The sequence below is a fragment of the Prionailurus viverrinus genome, chromosome B1, assembly GCF_022837055.1.
Source record: "Prionailurus viverrinus isolate Anna chromosome B1, UM_Priviv_1.0, whole genome shotgun sequence".
Lineage (NCBI taxonomy): Eukaryota > Metazoa > Chordata > Mammalia > Carnivora > Felidae > Prionailurus > Prionailurus viverrinus.
The window spans coordinates 191,299,657-191,318,411 of NC_062564.1; the positions used below are offsets into that span (position 1 = coordinate 191,299,657).

At 36.9% G+C, this 18,755-nt stretch overlaps 1 pseudogene; it reads left to right on the plus strand.

Annotated features, from left to right (window-relative positions):
* Window positions 1–11,068, plus strand: part of LOC125164911 (probable ATP-dependent RNA helicase DDX10) — a 35,152-nt pseudogene extending 24,084 nt beyond the window's left edge.
* Window positions 11,069–18,755: the final 7,687 nt, after the last annotated feature.

The window sequence follows — 18,755 nt, forward strand, 5'->3', positions numbered from 1 at the left end:
AAATCAAAATGAATCATCCTTGATTCTACTATTTTTCTCAACTTCCATATATAATTAGTCAACTAGGTCCTATAAATTATCCCTATAATTTTTTTTTCCATATTTGTCCCTTACTTACTAATCATGTGCCACTGGTATCATTCAGGTCAGCATCATTTCCCTGCTTGATAATAGCAACAGCCTCCTAGCTAGACTGCCTTCATCTCAAGCATTCCAATCCATTCTTCACAATGATCAAGAGTCAGAAAGTGCCAGACCCCTGAATAGAATTTTTAAGTGTCTCTCTATTCCCTATACAATGAAGGTCAAACTCATTGTTGTGAAATGTGCAGTCCTTCATCATCAGATTTCTGCTTTTCTGATTACCATGTCATTCTTCCACATTATCCTATGCCCAACCCCAGTCGTCAAGTCCCTCAACATGTGATTTATCAGTCTCATTTTTGTCTTTGTTCAAAAACAAAATTTCCTTTTTTAGAAATGTGCTTACTTGATGCATTCATAATCATCAATTAAGTATGCTCTAAGATAGAACAAGTCTTTTATTTTTTTGTAAAATATTTCCTGACTCTCTTTTTCCAGACAAAATCAGATGTTGCACTCTTGATTCATATAGTCCATTGCACAGGTTATGACTATAGTACTTATTATACTAGAACTTACAGAATATCTAGAGCCACTGTGATGTACATGGTCTTAGTGACTTGAACAGGATCTGGTAGATTACCCTATGTACTCATTCCCTCATTCATTAAAAAAAAATACAAACGAGAACTATGTATAATAGGTGATGCTTTAGGCATCGTGGATAAAACTGAATGAAATCAACAAAGGACTCCTACCACCTCCATTACCATATAGTGTGCAAGCACAATATTAAACACATTACATATATTAGATGATTTCATTTTCTCAATCACTGAAAATTATGTAGTGTCCTTCCTTTACATGTAAAGAAAGAGCCTGAAGCTTAGAGAATCTAAGAAGCAGGAAGTGGTGTGATTCCTCATTCAATTTAATTATTCTTTGTCCAATTTTTCTTTCTCACCTAATACAGGCCAGTAATGGAGCTCTGTGAATGCAGAAGTGGTTATAAAGACACGGTTCAATTATTCTTTGTTGTAAAACAACTGTAGGACATGGTGATGTAAAACTGTTATTTTTCCTTTGTTCTCAGTTTTGTGAGAAAGGAATTCAGATGGTTGATCTCTCATCCACATAGTGACAATTATACCCAGAAGATCCACTTCAAATGACTTCTTTACTCAAGCTTGTTGCCTTAGTTCACCTTGATGTCTCTCTTCTCTTCTTTTGCTTCCCTTCTCTTTCCTTCTCTTCTCTTCTCTCTCTCTCTCCCTTTCTCTTCTTCTGACATATCTCAAACTCCAGGCCTCTAACCACTGCTTGGACTTTCTGAGAGCATGATAATTTCTGGATAATAGCACATAAAATTGATTTCTTTCTGTCATGAATATCTCAGCTTCAATGTCAAGACCTCAGAGAGGTCTTTCATAACGACCGATCTAGGATAAGTCAGTCACTATCAATTATTTCACTCAGTAGTAAATCCTTGCAGAGTATTTATCAATATCTTACATATTATTTATTAATTAATTTATTCCCCATAATTTCCACTTGTTTATTCATTATTTAGCTAGTAAATATCTATGGAGAACCCACAAAATATTAACCACTGTTGTAGAAGTTTAGCAAATATCAGAAGGAAAAACAGAGTATTAAGACCCTTGATGGCATGGTGTATCCCCTCTAGAATGTGTATTCCATAAGGAGAGCGGTCTAGTCTGTCTTATTCATAATTGTATATCCAGAACCTAGAAACATGTGTTACGTGTAATAGATGCCCAATAAACATTTCTGACTCACCAAATGAACAAAATTACAAGCTCAGGTCAAAGGGAGAGGAGAAATCTTGGGATGATATGAGAAATACAGCATTATTTTTTGAAACTCATTAATTATTATTTGAAGATCATAGCAGACCTCCTTGTGGAAGTGATATTGAAGTTCAGGTTGGAGGATGAGTTGAAGTAGTGACAACAGCATCGTCAGTAGAGATGGGTTTTTCACCAGAGGGATCTGCCTCTTAGTGATAGAAGTTAGACTTGAGATTCAGAAGAAAGGGGAGAATAAGAAGAAGAAATATATAATTTTCTCTTTGGAGCTTTCACCATTAAAGCTTAGATCTATATTAATTTTTATATTAAAATAATTGTAACTTTATTTTGAACTCCTAGCTGTTGAAACCATACCTTATAATTACATAGGAAGAAGGTCTTCACGATCACCACAGTGCATTGACTTTTCAATGAAGGCTTTTTAAATTGTTGCTCCCAAATGCTAAACCTGTTTTTGAATTAAATTGAATCATTATTTTCAAGGGACAATTCGTAATCTTTTTTTAATCATAGATTCAATATGTATTGGAATTTTACTTAGGATCTTCAACAACTCTTTAACATTACCTGAAGGATGTGTGTTTCAAATCCCTTTTTATCTCCAAACCTCTTTTCTCAATTACCATCTATCCACAGGCTCTTTATATGATTCTCATAAGTCCTTCATGGTCTCAATAATTCTAAGACTCCAATTTCTTCCCTGACCTTGGGAAGTCTTCTGTTTTAAAGATACGACAACCACTTTGACTCTCTTTTTTCAGGATCAGAGAGAAAAGCACTATTTCAAGATTTTATCCACATTTAGGTTTGCCTTCTATAACATGTCACTGTGATTACTTTTAGTTTCAGAAATAAGTTCATGTATAAATTATGAAACCACCAAGAAATACAGAACATTCATAAATTTGATAAGTACTCAAACACTTGGATATGTTCATGAAAATGTAAATATTTAATAGTATGACAAAAAATCAGAAATTAAAACCAGAATTTTAAACACAATAAAACTATATGCTATTACGTGTAATCTCAGATCTCTGCTCTTTGAAGAGCATTAGGTAAAGTCACAAGCTGATATTTCTGACGTGTTGTTTCATAACAAGAGTCTTATATGAAGATAGCACTGAACTCTTACTGTCCCTGTATTCTCATGGAGGATGGATAATTTGATAAGTTATAAAAAAGAAACTGGGTGGTCAGAACTCAACCCCCTAACCATTCGGTTTTAGAGTATGGTCTCCAATAAGCTTATATTTTGGTCCAGTTTTGTCTATAATGGTAAATTTACTGGTAAAAGTCCCTCCTTGGTGTATGTGTGTGTGGGGGGGGAGGAGGGGGTCCTACCTATGACAAGGTAAGCCCTGATTCTGAGGAAAAGTCTTTTGTTACCATACAATGAGCCATTTTTTTCCAGCAGCTCCACCAATTACGTGAATGATGTTTTTATCTCCATATGATGAAATCCTTTTCATATATGTTAACTTGTTCAGAAGTTGGATGGGAAATAGGAATATAATTTAATGAGATCCTTCAAATATCAGTGCTGTAGGTCTATTGCAGGAAACCTATGGGTGCATATGTTACTAAAGTTCCACAGAACTGAGCTCCGTGTTCTTGTTTTGGGGTTAAAAATGTTTGTGCTCTTGGGTAAATCATTTACACTCCATTGGCCTCTGTTTTTAGTCACTAAACTGAGGGGGGATAAGCTTAGTTCATATATTTCAAACCCTACATTTTCCACAATCCCAAGATGAAAAGTGGAGGAAAGCCAGGTAGGGAAGTCATTTTGGAGTCCCCACATCTGCTTTAATAAGGGCAGCCCTACTCTAGCAAATATTGAGCCTCCCAATAGGACTTCACAGCTAAATATTTGAAAACCATTCCACAAGGTGATTTCTATTATATCTTCCATTTCTAACACAGTGTGGCTCCGAGTAAAATTCACAGGCAGTGACTTAGTATAATAGGAATTATTCAGGCTTGGGAGCAAAGATGGGCCTAAATTTGGATCTTGACTCTAACATACACAGTGACAGTGGGCAAGATGCACAACAGAATTCTTGGATGCGTGGATAGCTAGCGAGATAGAGATATGCCATTCTTGTTTACGTTAAATGGAGTGTGGGCAATCCCTGAGATCAAGGAGAGTTTTCAATAACTGCTAACTCATTCCTATTCTCTTCTTTACATTCTCCAAAGGGAAAGCCTGTTCAATAATAACATCAAATATTTATACAATATTTTAACCATTTTTACACATGCATTGTCTCATTTGACTCACACGGTTCTCCAGTGCAAGTCTACATTAATTTCCTCCTTTTTAAAGTGAGGAAACCAGCTTAGTGGTCTGCTCAAGTTCATTTAGCTAATAAATGGCAGCCTTGAGGTTTGAACCTGGGCTCTGCAATGCTGAATCCGTGCTAGCTCCCCTGGACTAATAAGGCAGCTCTGAATGAGTCATACATATTCAGTTTCATCTATCATCATCACTTCTTCTGGTTCAACTCATCCATGTGACTCCTGTAAAATGAAATTGGCAATTGTTTATGGCACCAGCGGTGGGTTGCTATGTCAGCTCATCTACTGAGGCAGCCATTGTGAAATAACGTGTGCGGTGACCCCTCAGTGTGAAGTCTAGCACCTATGTCATACTTGTCATTGTTCAGCACTAATATCTGTCCCGCTACTCCTTAAGTACACTTTCCAAGTACTCACTTCAAGGTGTTTTCTCTCAAAGCAGTTCAACTTCCAGGTTTGGGAAAAATGCAGACTGATAAGCATGGCTTTCCATGTGTAAGCACAATACTTCATTTTTATTCCAGGTGAAATATTATTGAGAATAAAAACATTCCAAATGATTTGCATGAATCAGCTGTTAGTATCTGTTAAAGGATGCTGTCTGCATAATTACTGTTGATTTTGTTATAATCAACCAAATTCCATAGAACATCTAACCCAATTCTGCCATTTCCTGTAATTTCTGCCTATGGGACAGTAACTGTTTTTTAGGTGAAAAACAGAATAAGCAATGGGGCCCTGCTTACTGTAATGATATTTTTATTGCAAGTTTGCTGGGAATATAGTTCTTACAGTCTCTTTGAACTTACCCCCACTAACATTAATTTCCCTCACCCTTCTTACTCTCTATTCTTTCTCGGACCACTCCTACAAAAACAACAAAGAGATAAAAATGATAAAAACAAGGTAAACAACAGCAGCACATACTCACAAACCTAGCTGGCAAATGAAGGAGGGTGAAATATGACCTATTACATTTTATACTGTGCTTTTCATTGACGCCTCTCTTCCTTGCATACCCCACATCTGGTCTTAAGTCAAATCCTGTCATCTTAATCTTAAAAAGATATCCAGAATTTGATCCTGTTCCACCATCTCCTATTCACTGACCATATCCACTGTCATTGATTATTCCAATGGCCTTCTAACTGACTTTTCTACATTTTCTGTCAACAGAGTCTCGTGGCAATACAACAGACGAGGTGATTTTTATTTAATGGAAACCAGATACCATCCTTTTGCTCTGAACCCTGCAATGACTGCCTGTCTCCCTCAGTCAAATAGCCAAAATCTTTGCAATGCCCTAAGAATTCTTGTGAATTTTGGCCCCTTGTTACTCTTTTTGCTACTCTCCCGGTGTTCCTTCTCTTCTAAACACACTGATTTCCTTGTTCCACAAACACATACCTGGCCTCAGACACCTCCTGCCTACGGTCTTTGCACATTCATTGTCTTTACTTGGAAAACCCATCTCTGAGATCTCAGTGGGACTCTATCCCTCCTCTCCCACAGGGCTTTAATCAAATGTTACCATTCTAGTGAGGCTTTCTATAACCCCTCCAAGATTTCTCTTGATGTTCCTTATCCCTTTTTCTTGTTTTATTTTTGTTCTGAGTCCTCACTACCACCAACATACTACATATTTTGTCCATGAATCCTGTATAATTTCTGCCTCTCACCTCTAGAAGATAAATTCCACAAAGACAGGACTGTATCTTATATTGTTCACTACTTTATCCCTAACACCTAAGCCAGTGGCTGGTGCTTGGTAGGTAAATATCAGGTATTTGTTGAATGAGCAGCTTTTCCCACCATTCACTTTACAGATTGAGCCCTGATCAGTACAAAGAGGCCAGGTCTCTCTGTAATGCATACCCTTCAGTAGCTAGAGTTTGATCACATTACTTCTGAAAATATCAGCTGTGTGGCTTTGCACACACCATTCAGCTTTACACACCATTCAGCTTTTTAGTAAAATGAAAACATTCATATGGAAGTCATCTAGTAACTGTCAAATTTAAATGAGAAACTGTGTAGGATAATTATTTTAAAATTTTGATATGAATATTTATGTTGTTATCATTGTATAAAGTTTGATTGCATTAGCTATTCATGGTAATTTTCTATTTTTATATTTTATATAAATAAAATATATTTTATTTTGTATATTTTTTATTTTTATTTTTAATTTTTAATGTTTTTATTTTTTTTTTTTTTGAGAGGAAGAACTCAAGCAGGGGAAGGGCAGAGAGAGTGGGAGACACAGAATCGGAAGCAGGTTCCAGGATCTGAGCTGTCAGCACAGAGCCCAAGGTGGAGCTCGAACCCACAAACATTAAGACCATGACCTGAGCCAAAGTTGGATGCTTAACTGACTGAGTTACCCCAGCATCCCTATGATAATTTTCTGATACAGTGGTAAGGATGATCCCCAAAAGCATGGAAAGACTTTTGATATGGGGTCAGGTTTGTTTTTTGGTTTTGGCTTTTTAGGAGTTACTTTTTACTAATCTTATTGATTTTAATAAACTTTTTTTTTTCTTCCATTACTCCTCCTACCCACCTCTTACTGCACTCAGTAACAATTTACTTACAGGTTTCAGTCAGAAAAGTTACTTCCTCCGTAATATCTTCCCTGTCTTCCACACAGATTAAATTAGATTTATATTTTATGTGTTTATATAGGATATAAAACTTTATCATTCTAAATTTCATAAATGCAAAAAAATTATTCAGTGTATATCTTCTCTAAGTATCACAAGGAAATGAACTAGATGTTTTGTTCCCATTCTATTTCCAGCATGAGGCACAATATATAACGTAGTAGGTTTGTTTGGCTAAGCAATAATGCATTTTTAGAAAAATTTCAATGTCAGTGATATATCTCAACTTTGAATCTTTATAATACATTTAACCTCTCCATAAGGGCATCATTTTTTCCTCTTAGTAGACTTTTTGTTTATATGGCTTATCTCCTTGATTCTTATTGTCTAGATGCTTATCACCTTCATGTTATCCCCCATATATTTAGCAAGAATCTACTAAAATAATATTTTGAGTATATTATGTATGATAGGCAATTCTAATTTGTTTAATTTTTTTATATTTTTGTTTCATGTTGCATGTAGTAATTCATATGGTATACCTACCCTGATCTATGTGTAGTTTCTCTAATATTAATCTCCATTTTATAGAAGAGGAATCTAAGCTACAGGAAAGTCAGATATCTTGCCACAGAAGTAGGAAATGCAGGGCCAGAATTTTAAGTAAAATGGTGAATTTCCAGAACTTATATTCTACCAGAAACATAGAGAAATGAGTTAGAAAGTTCCCCAGATGCTGAAGAAATAAGTATTTAGTGGTATGGAAAAATATAACTTCATTGATAATTTTGATATAGTTGTTACTAATGATTAGACTGCCCACTGAATATAATGAAAGTCTTGACACTCAGTAAATTCTAGAAAAAAAACTTTTTAAAAATAAATAATGCTTTGGTTTTAGTACATAGGTTATCAGAACTATATATACTCTCTCCACCACACACACACACACACACACACACACACACACACACATTCACAGACGTTTGTGTGGGTTTTTCACCCTGTTGACTAAAACTCACATATGTGTATGTGGGTTTATGAAAAAGAAAAATACAGGGGTGTCTGGGTGGCTCAGTCAGTTAAGCATCAACTTCAGTTCGTGGATCATGAGTTCGAGCCCACATTGGGCTCTGTGCTGACAGCTCAGAGCCTGGAGCCTGCTTTGGATTATGTGTTTCCTTCTCCCTGCCCCTCCCTGGCCCAGGCTCTGTCTCTCTCTCCTTCAAAAGTAAATAAACCTTAAAAAATTTAAAGAAAAAAAAAGAAAAAGAAAAATGCAGCCCCAGGGTCACTTTGAAACAGAATGACATAGTTTGTGAGGTACAGTAAAATAAAACAAAATATAATAAAATAAATGTGCTATGTTCCACTTTGAGAAGCCACCTAAAGAGGAAAAGTATTGTATCTTTCTTCAGCTGTAAGAGATTCTGTGTGTGTATCCACTGTCCTGCCAGCTACATCCTGGCTCCTCTATTCTTGCCTTCCATGTTTGACAGCAGCCGATGAGCAGAATGGAAGTTTATAATGAATCTGTCTGCATGAGAATTGCAGTGCTCTTTGCTACTGTTATTGCAGCCAAGGTCTAGACTTCCTGGCTGTGAGCTGGCTTCTTCAGTTTGATTGTCCAAAGAATGCCAACACACATCCACAGAGAAGGTAGAATGGCCAGATACAGAGAGGATGACAAAGCTTTATTAGTTTTGCTTCTCTCAGAAGAAAAAGGGAATGGTTCAGCAGCTTCTCAAGAAGAAAGTGCCTGTGAAGGAAATCAAAACCAATCCAGATAAACTTATAGATGTTTAGGAAAAATAAATTTGGAATTGCTTTTAGAAAAAGATAAAGATTTAAAAGAGAAGGCTCAAATGGGGCACCTGGGTGGCTCAGTCGGTTAAGCATCCCACTTCGGCTCAGGTCATGATCTCACGGTTCATGGGTTTGAGCCCCGCGTCAGGCTCTGTGCTGACAGCTCAGAGCCTGGGGCCTGCTTCAGATTCTGTGTCTTCCTCTCTCTCTCTGCCCCTCCCATGTTCACACTATGTCAATCTCTCTCTCAAAAAAAAAAAATAAACATTAAAAAAAAATTTTTAGAAAAATAACAGAGAAGGCTCGAAGATGTTTTGTCCCCCACATACATTCAGCATATCTGATGAAGAATAAAGAAGTATTTGATGTGGACAAGTTATCTATACCTGAATATGGCTTGTCTCTTGGTTTTGCTTTGGCACCACAGGTAAGATTTCTTCACAAAATGCAGGAAAAAAAATCACCAAAGAATTGTTAGTTAAGGTAACAAAGTAGTTGTGCCAACAACTTCCTCCCTCACCAGTGACGAAGTGGAAATTTTCTCACTTCATTGAGAAAATGTCCATCTTTCAGAAAGGGGGTAAAGGACTAGAAGGGTCAGAGTACAGACTGGCTAATGGTATTAGGGACAAAGAGGAAGAATCGAAAGTAGATGAGGAAGAAATGGAAGAGCAACTGGGAAAAGCAAAAGGTTGTCAACCTTCATCCGTTGCTAACATTGACGAGACAGAGAAGATCAAGGAAGGTCCTATGCAGTTCCCGGACAGAGATGAGGAGGAGGAAGAGATATGATGCTGATTTCTTCAAGGTGAAATGGCACAATGTTTGGGTTGGACCTTAAAGAGCATGAAGCAGCACAGAAGAAAGCAGCTTCTAAATCCAGTGTCAAGGAAAGAGTGGCCAAGTTTGCAGAAGCAAGTTGTAATGACGAGAAAATTATATATTTATATATACATAAATGATTATATAAAGTTAAAGATTATAAAAAGTTACACAAATGTATTTGTTTATTCAATGTACATTCACTTACATTATTTCCTGGGGAACTTACATGTTTAAATGACTTAGTTCACAATAGCTTCTTAACTCTGTGTGTAGTGTCTGCCATGTATCTCAAGAGAGTTGTTACATTTCTATAGTCAAAAACGTAAATGCAGCATGAAGAGTCTGTATTTCGTAGAAATATGGAGCTGGAAAGAACTTTAAAATATAGGTGGTCTCTTCTCAGCTCAGAGAATGGAGGCACAGAAAGGTTAAGGGACCTCGCCAGCATGACACAGAGCACTGATTCCCAGAGGAGTGCTCGGACCATGTTACTTCTCCATTAATTCTCCTGTGAATCATTTTACAGCCTGAAGACTCCCTGTGCAATAAAAGTTTATTAGCCATGTGTCAGGAACTTTGCTAGGTGCTGGAGTTACAGCGATTTATGAGACATAGCCTGTGCCCTAAAGGACATCACAGTCTAATGGTAAAGGTAGGCACAAAACATGCTACAGAATCTAATAAGTGAAATGCATACAGAAGAGAAACACATAACCCAGCATAGAGGGGTCACAGCAGAGATATTAGAGTGACCTCCAATCTGAGTCTTAAATGATAAGTGGGAGTAGAATTTTTCCAGGCAGGTTGTGGAGACAGGGGTAGGAAAAGGTCCATGCATAGGAAAGGATTAGCGAGGAGATAAACATAAGAAAAAGCAGTGTGCTATGTTGTAAAGAGGGTGAAGTATAGACAAAATATAAGCATTTCATTGCTGCTGGAGTATGAAAGGTGAAGAGGAAGTTAGCAGGCAGTAAGTCTGCATGAGTAGGTCCAAACCTTGAAATGCCTAGGAGGCCATATTTAGAAAATGTGGAGTGATTGGAGAATTTTCAATAGGAGTGTCATTTTGGGTTTGTATTTATGGGACCTTGGTCCCGGCATGCTCTAAGGAGTCAAGGAAAGCAGAGAGATTAGCTAGGAAGTTGGTACACTAATTCAGTTTTGAGATTTCAGAGACATAAATTAGGGCAGAGAAATTGAGATGTGGGCAGAGGAGACAGATGTAGAGAGATATAGATAGATAGGAATTGTGAAGGGTTTCTTACATAATGAGAGTTTCTAGAAGAGCAAGTTTTGATCTTCAAACTGACCCCAAAGGAGAGAGAAAGTAGGCTTTCTTATAGCTCACCAAGATGGAGGGTAGAAGGGGACAGTGGGGCAACAGCAGGAAAGCTGTTCACAACCAAACGTTAAACATGCAGCCACACCCTGATTTACAAATGGATTCCCTTGCCTTCAGTGGCCAAGCATTCCATGATAAATAATAAATAAGATAAAAGTCTAGAAATGGCAGAGCTAAGGTGTTTATGGTCTTTAAGCTTAAACTATTCACACATAGATTCCAGTGACCAGGAGTCGCAAAACCAGGAAATCAAGGTGGCAAAGGGGCAAGCCATCTAGGACTCAAGAAAGATTTTCATTTCAGAGGGGCAGTGGAGCACTCAACCCAGAAACTAAACCACGAAGGTACAAATCCAGCCAAAAGAAGAAACATAAGAAGGTAAGATCCGAATGCCAAACCTGCTGCTGATCAGAGGTTCACAAGTCCTCAGGAATTTGGCCAGACTAAGCCTGCAGGTGAAGGTTATTATCGACTGCATCTGGGAGATGCCAGAGTCATGTCACATTTTCAAGAGCTTGCAGCCTAGTTAGTCGAGAGGGAAAGAATTCCTGTGAGTCATACACGGCACACCTTACCGGTAGAAGACAACCAAGGCCATGATCGGAATGAAGACCAGAATGACCAAAGTTCAAATTTTAAGACCTCATGCCAAGTTTATAAACCTACATGTTCTATTATTTTGGTTAATCCAAAGAGGAAAGAGGAGAGATTTTTCAGTTCTTTAGGACAAGCAGCCTGTCTAAGAAGGCTTGAGAAGAAGATAAAGATTCTTACTGGGTTTGTGACTGACTACCTGGATGCAGTTGAAATTTTGCTATTCAAAGAGAGCTGAGACAATCACACAAGTAGAATTTAGTCTTCTGTTAAATTCTTTACTTCTTTTTTTTTCAGAAGTCACAACCTGATCCATTAAGCTCCTGCTTTCATTTAGTGGTTCTTTCTCTAAGCTGACATCCCATAACACAGGGACATTTTCCAAATATATTTATGCCATCAGTTGAAAAGAATTCCCACCATTAACACACTGTCAAAGACATCATCACCGAAACTGCTAAGTGTTTATACAGAGTCATGGAATCTCAGCAGTTTATTTGAGAGCCTATTGTGCACATTTGTGCCTCAAATATCTCAGCCTTAAGTGGGTCCTTATTAACAGTAGATCTAATAACGTTACTATATTCTGGAGGGAAAAATGAAGGCTGATTAGGCTGGCTTTTCAGTAATGGAGAACCAGTGTCATAATAGAAGGCAGAGGAGTTTGAAAACATGACAAAATTTTCTGAAAGCTGGATGATATATAAAACATTTGATTTATCATCTCTGTACAGCCAAGAGTAGGAACTTCTAAATAGGGTGTTTTGAAACTCTCCTTTTTTAGCATAGTGGTTAAAATCATAGGCATTGGAGCCAGAAAGCTTGGGTTCAAATCCTGGTTCTGACACTTTCCTGATCTGTCACTCATCCATAAAAACAATAGGAATTAATAACTGGACTTACCTCACAGGGTGGTGGGGAAGAAATCAACATTCACAAGATGCTTAGAGCAGAGCTCAGATTATAACAGCACTGTACAAACAACATTAGATGAGCATGGGGTATTATTTTTCTTGGGAGTTGATCCTGATAGGTCATTCCCTCACCTTTCTGTCTGAGGACTGATAATTAGAGTGTCAGACATTTCACTGTTTACTCATGTGCTCAAATCATGGCAAAAGCTATACTGTGAGTACAATAAATCCTCTCAATTGTTGCCACATTACTGTAGTTTTAATTCTTCAGTTAATTCTCCAAATTGGCTCAAATTCTCTATCATCCTTGTCATTTTCACCTAATTCCATAATTAATTCTTGATGGGATTTGGTTCCCAATGCTATTTGCGTTCTAAAACAGTCAGGGATTGGAAAGCAGCAGGGTAATTGCCTTGACAGCGTTTTGCTTGGTTTTGTGAACCTTGTTTTGGATATATTCTAGAAAGAAGGATCCAAGATTTGTGGAATTCAAAATCTCATCTTGGCAGCAATAGCATTTGACTTTGCACAGATTGTTAAAGAGGGAGGTACTTTGCTCAGCAGGTGAGAAAATTATTTCTGTTAGCCATTATGACTGTCACGATTTGGGGAAGCAATTCAGAAAACCACTTTTATAATACTGAAAGGTTTCCTTGACTTTCACTAAAAGAATGGGGGAGCATTAGCAAAATTAATTTAGTCAAAGCAAAGCGATAACCAATGTAATCATCATTTTGCAGATGCATTATTCATTCAGTCATTAATTCAACAATTATTTATTGGGTGTTTTCTATGTGTCTCTTACTGTTTTGGTGTCACAATAAAATGGTGAATAAAACCTGGGCCTGGCATCCATATGCCATAGTCTAATAAATTTTAGAAATGTGGTTTTGAATATTAATTCTAAGTATCTACGGGTATAATTGAGAAAGCATTTTTCTTGCTATTACCTCTAATCAGTCCCAATATTCTTGTGTACACAATAAAACAAATGTACTTGGATTACATTTTAAACTCAGAAGTTTAGAAATAAAGATGATTCTGGGAGAAACTTCCTCAACCACTGGATATATCCCTGTGGTTAATTGTTCAGTCTCAGTGCCATGTGTAAGAGGGATCATTATTTCACTCAGTGGTTCATAACTGTTCTAGACTGTAAGATCTTACAGGGACCATTTTTATTGGTCTTCATATTCCCAGTGCCTAGAAGAACATCTGGAATACTGGTTCTTAGTTCTGGCATTTTTCATTCTTTCATCTTTTATATAACCATATTAATATGGTTGTCTGGACTTACTGTGGGCCTACAAATGAAGAATCTTCCAAGGTATGGACATGTCTATTTTAAAATAGCCAAGAGAGGTTTCAGATGCTCAGTTAGGCTTGAGGGTTGGGTCCCACCAGTATAGAACTATTAACTGAATGAATGAGTGAGTGAGTGAACGAATGAAAAATGTCATCACAAATGTGTACAGAAATCATGTTACATATTTCGTTGATATGTACGCCCAAATTTTAAACTTTCCTGCAACAGAATTGAAAGTGATTTAAATAAACAACTGTCCGTGCCAGTCTTCCATTCGCAATTATCCAATTTGTCAATACCATATATGTCTTACTTCCATTAACTTCTGTATTTCCAAAGGAAAGCTGTACCCATTAGAGACTAGAAAGCTTTCGCTAGGCTGACTCACAAATTAGAGGGAAGGTTCACAAGATGTGAACTAGTTGATTTTTCAGGCAAGCAGGGTGAGTAAGGAGAAAAATCATTCAAATACCTGGGACCTGAAGGTCAAAATCTTCCTAGAAGTCAGAGATGCTAAGAGTGAAGAGCAGCTGGTGTTCAGCAAGCAGCCCACAAGTTGCAAGGGAAAGTAATGACTCAAGGCAAGTACTTGCACTAATGTTTTGTCCCAGAGTCCTCTTTTCAGTATCTATTAACTTTCCACAGGAAAGTTAACACTTAAATATAGGATCTTAAGGACGAGCTAGTAACGTTATGAATTCTGTTAGATTTACACAAATCTGAAATGAAGTCATGATTCCTTTGCACACTTTTGCACATTTAGGTTATGCCTAGAATGTGTTTTTTTTTTAAATGCTAGTAATACTGAGAAAACATATGGATAAGAATAAGCTTTGCCAACAATTTTAAGCTCTGAATAATTGCAATGCAAGAAGTGATTAATTACTAAGTGTTTTAATACTAATTCAATTAACTCCATTCATTTTCCTCACCACACTGTCTTTAATTAGCTGATTTGCCATTAAAAACAGCACATTTGTGACAAGAATTGTACAGGAAAAGAAAAGGAACATGCTGTCATTTGAATTCAAATGCTAATTTACAACCAGAGCCTAGGGAAAGAAATACATTTTGTTTACAAAAAAATCAAAAAGGAAGAAAGACAAACAAAAAACTCACTGCTAGGCAATAGTAAACATATATTCATCTAACTATAAATATCTTCTATAATATAAAGCTTTTAGAATGAATTGTCAGTTAGGAACAACATTTCAGGAATTGGTTCTACAATTCAATCAAATTTAATATAATTTTAATGTTTTTCAAAAGCATTTTTTCTTCCAATGTTTTTACTGCAGAATACAAACATGTTAATCTAATTGCTTGCGACACCACTAATTCCCAAGATTGGATCATTTGATTTTCAGGATAGGTGAGAATCAGATTTCTAGCAGAAAGAACCATCATTATATTGGAACTTAACTGAATACTTGACCTCAACCTGATCTGCAAAGTTATTAATGGGCTAGCATTTATGTAAATTGATATTGCTTTATCATCATCTTCTTCTTTCCATTTATGTAAAGGGCATTGTGCATAGAATGCCTGGAAGGATGAGTTACATTAAATAATAACAAGGAATATTTTATTCATTTATAGCTTACCTTTTTGGATTACAGATCGTTTAGTATCATAGCAAGTATGCTTTCTCTATTATAACATTCTCAATGCAGCAGCATGTTCATTAAATACCATTGTTAAAGCATATGACATTGTTTTGTAATCTCTGTAGATAGATGCCATTTTGGTGGTGTAAATGTGAGTTGTTATGTGGTAAAAGAAAAACGACACAGAAGCCAGTATTTATTCAGAAAGGTGGAAATGGCAGACATCATTTTCCAATCTGATTTTAATCAAGAAATTAAAATAGTATCTAGTTGTATTTGAAAAGTACTATATCAACAGGATAACACCTGTTGGTCTGTCACTTTGGCTTGCAATTGTGGTATTAAAATGTTTTCGTTAAGAATTTATATTTTCATAAAGGACAAAACATAATAGTAAAACACCAATTGACACCAGTTTATTTCAATTAACATAAGCAATATCTACAATATTTAACTTCAAAAACAGATATAAAAACACGTTCACTTAAAAATTGCTAGTCTTTGAAAACATTCCTCAAAGAAAAACTGTCATCAGCTCTTATAATTCTACTTGTTTTCTAGGGGCAAGATTAAAGGCTATAGCACCGGGGCACCTGGGTGGCGCAGTTGGTTAAGCATCCGACTTCAGCCAGGTCACGATCTCGCGGTCCGTGAGTTCAAGCCCCGTGTCAGGCTCTGGGCTGATGGCTCAGAGCCTGGAGCCTGCTTCTAATTCTGTGTCTCCCTCTCTGTCTGCCCCTCCCCCGTTCATGCTCTGTCTCTCTCTGTCCCAAAAATAAATAAACGTGAAAAAAAAATTTTTTTTTTTAAAAAATAAAGGCTATAGCACCAAGATACTTCAGAAGAAGGTGTCTCGCGAAGATTTAATCACTATTCCACCTGGTTCCCTATATGTGCTGAAAAATGATACTTAGTTTATGGCCTAGCAAAGATGAAGTTTGGAGATGAGTGACAAATTTGATTTTATCACTTGATTTTATCACCTGTCCCACTTCTTTTCTAAATTTTTTTAATGCTTATCTATTTTTGAGAGAGAGAAAGAGCATGAGCAGGGGAGGGGCTGAGAGAGAGAGGGACATACTACCTGAGCAGGCCCCAGGCTCTGAGCTGTCAGCACAGAGCTTGACACAGGCTTGAACTCACAAGCTGTGAGATCATGACCTGAGCCAAAGTCGGACCCTTAACTGACTGAGCCACCCAGGTGCCTCTCCTCTCCCACTTTTTGTAGCCCCTTTTTTCTCCTTCCTTCTTTTCTGATTTCAACATGCCACGTGTCGTTATAGTCCTTGCTTTCCAAGGCACCAACCACTGTAGCTTGCAAGGCCTGATGTAATCCATTTCCCACAATGGGAATAGAGTTGAATTTGCCAGGATCTGCTTTGGGCCTAGAGTGAGTATTGAGACAAGATAGGGTAATGTGTCAATGACAGTTGGGGTGGGCGTGCTGGCAATGCCAGCAACAGTTTTATACGAGAAATCACTCACTCCTAACCCCCATGATAATTCATTGAACCTGAATCCACCACTGTTGAATTTAGATCCTACATAGTGGTCAAAGGACCATCCATGGGAAAGTTAAAACAACAATGACACTCCATTTGGCATTATGAGAATTACATTTGCCTCATGGATCTCTGTAATATATAGCATAGTGGGTTACAGGGAAAACTTTGGAACCAGACATATCTGAATCTGACTACCAGCTTCAATGCTTATTAACTATGTAAACTTGGGCAAAAACACAAAGTGATTAAACCTCCAGTTTCTCATGGAAGCATAATAGTACTTTCAGAGAGGACTGTAGAATAGATTCCATTAAATAATGGCTATTCGGCACTTAACACATCATCATGCCCATGGTAAATGTTCAGTAAATGTTAGCTATATTGTTATTATTATTATTATTATTATTAGAGTCATCAGTGATGGTGAGCAATAACAGTGTTCATCAAGCAGCCTCCCACATCTCCAGCTTCCACTGCAATTTGTTGGGACCATGTGATTACTACTGGCAAATGAAATGTGAGGGACAATGGTGTGCATCACCTCCAGACTGAGGCAATTAAGAGGTAGTGTGCTTCCTTCACCTCTCTCTCATTCCCTGCTACTGTGACCTTGGAGACTACATATTCCAGATAATATAGCTACAAGGTAGAATAGTTCCAGCAATTTAGATTGAACTTTATATGAGTGGGAAATAAATCACAGACATAGACATGCTAGGGCCATTTTATTTTATTTTGTTTTAATTTACCATAACATAGACTAGACCAAACTATCAAATACAGGTATTTTGAGATAAAGATGATAAATCTAATTGCTCCCATTTTATAGTAGGAGATACTAAGGCTCAAAGATTTAAAACAATTTCCCTAAGCTTCCAAAGATAATTAGTGATGTTACCAGGATTCGCTTTCAAATCTTTCCATCCTGTGGAATGTTTACTATAATCTAGAGAACTTGGATTATGATCAGCATAATAAAAGAACATTTATGATGAAGATCTGAATCTATGCAAAGCCTCTCAGTCAGCCAGCATAGCATTAACAATCTCTAGACTTACCCTCACCAAAGTAGGTGCTTATAGAATAAGAATAGCACTGTATATTAAACTCTAGTATTCATTGTAAGAAAGGTATTTTTATTATAGTAGGTGTCACTTGATGGTAGGTTAATTATTAAAATATCATCTGCTTCACTGGAAAAAAGAAATCCTGGGATTGATTTTCCAGGCATCTAGTGTTTCACAGGCTCACCTTGTCACCTTGAAATTTCAGAGATGTTGAGCATAGATCACTCTTTTCCCTCTAGAAATACAACTCAGTAATTCAGGGCAAATAAACTAAAATTTGCTTATCTTATTCCTAGGAGAATTGTGGCTTTTGGAATCCTCACTCTTTCTTTGGCCTCAAATGGATTTAATCGTCATTATAAAACTAATAAATTAAACTGAGTGCCAAAATTGTTACTGAGTTGACTGATATCATTGATGTGTCATCACTGTTCCCCACCCCCACCCACCAAACTCCCTTCCTAATTTGCCAGGTGGAACAAACACGATCAGGCTTACATCTTGCCTATTATTTCAAGGAAATTACTTGCATTCTGAATACTTTCCACTGTTAATAGGTTTTCTTTTTTTTTAGACAAATTGGTATTCATTATGTTTCCTTTGGAAAAAAAATGCATTCAAGTTTCTTAAAGTTCCAAAAAAACACCTTTAGCTGGTTTTATTTTCTTTCTCAATATGTACTCAGAGCCCATTCTAACAGAGTTCATACAAAAGCATTTGCTTTTTTGTGCCAATTCTAAAGAGCAATAATGTTTTTAAAGAGAAAACTTTGCTTTTAACAATTTCAGCTGAGTTTTTAACAGTTTTTGAGTAAATGAATTATACAATGCACACTGGATATTTCAACAGACCTAGGATCTAGTTTTAGCTCTTCCAGTAACTAGCTATTTGAAAATAGAAAACTCGCTTACTCGTATTGAGCTTTAATTTAAAATCCAGTAGTGTGGGAAGACAAAGCTCTCTAAGGTCACT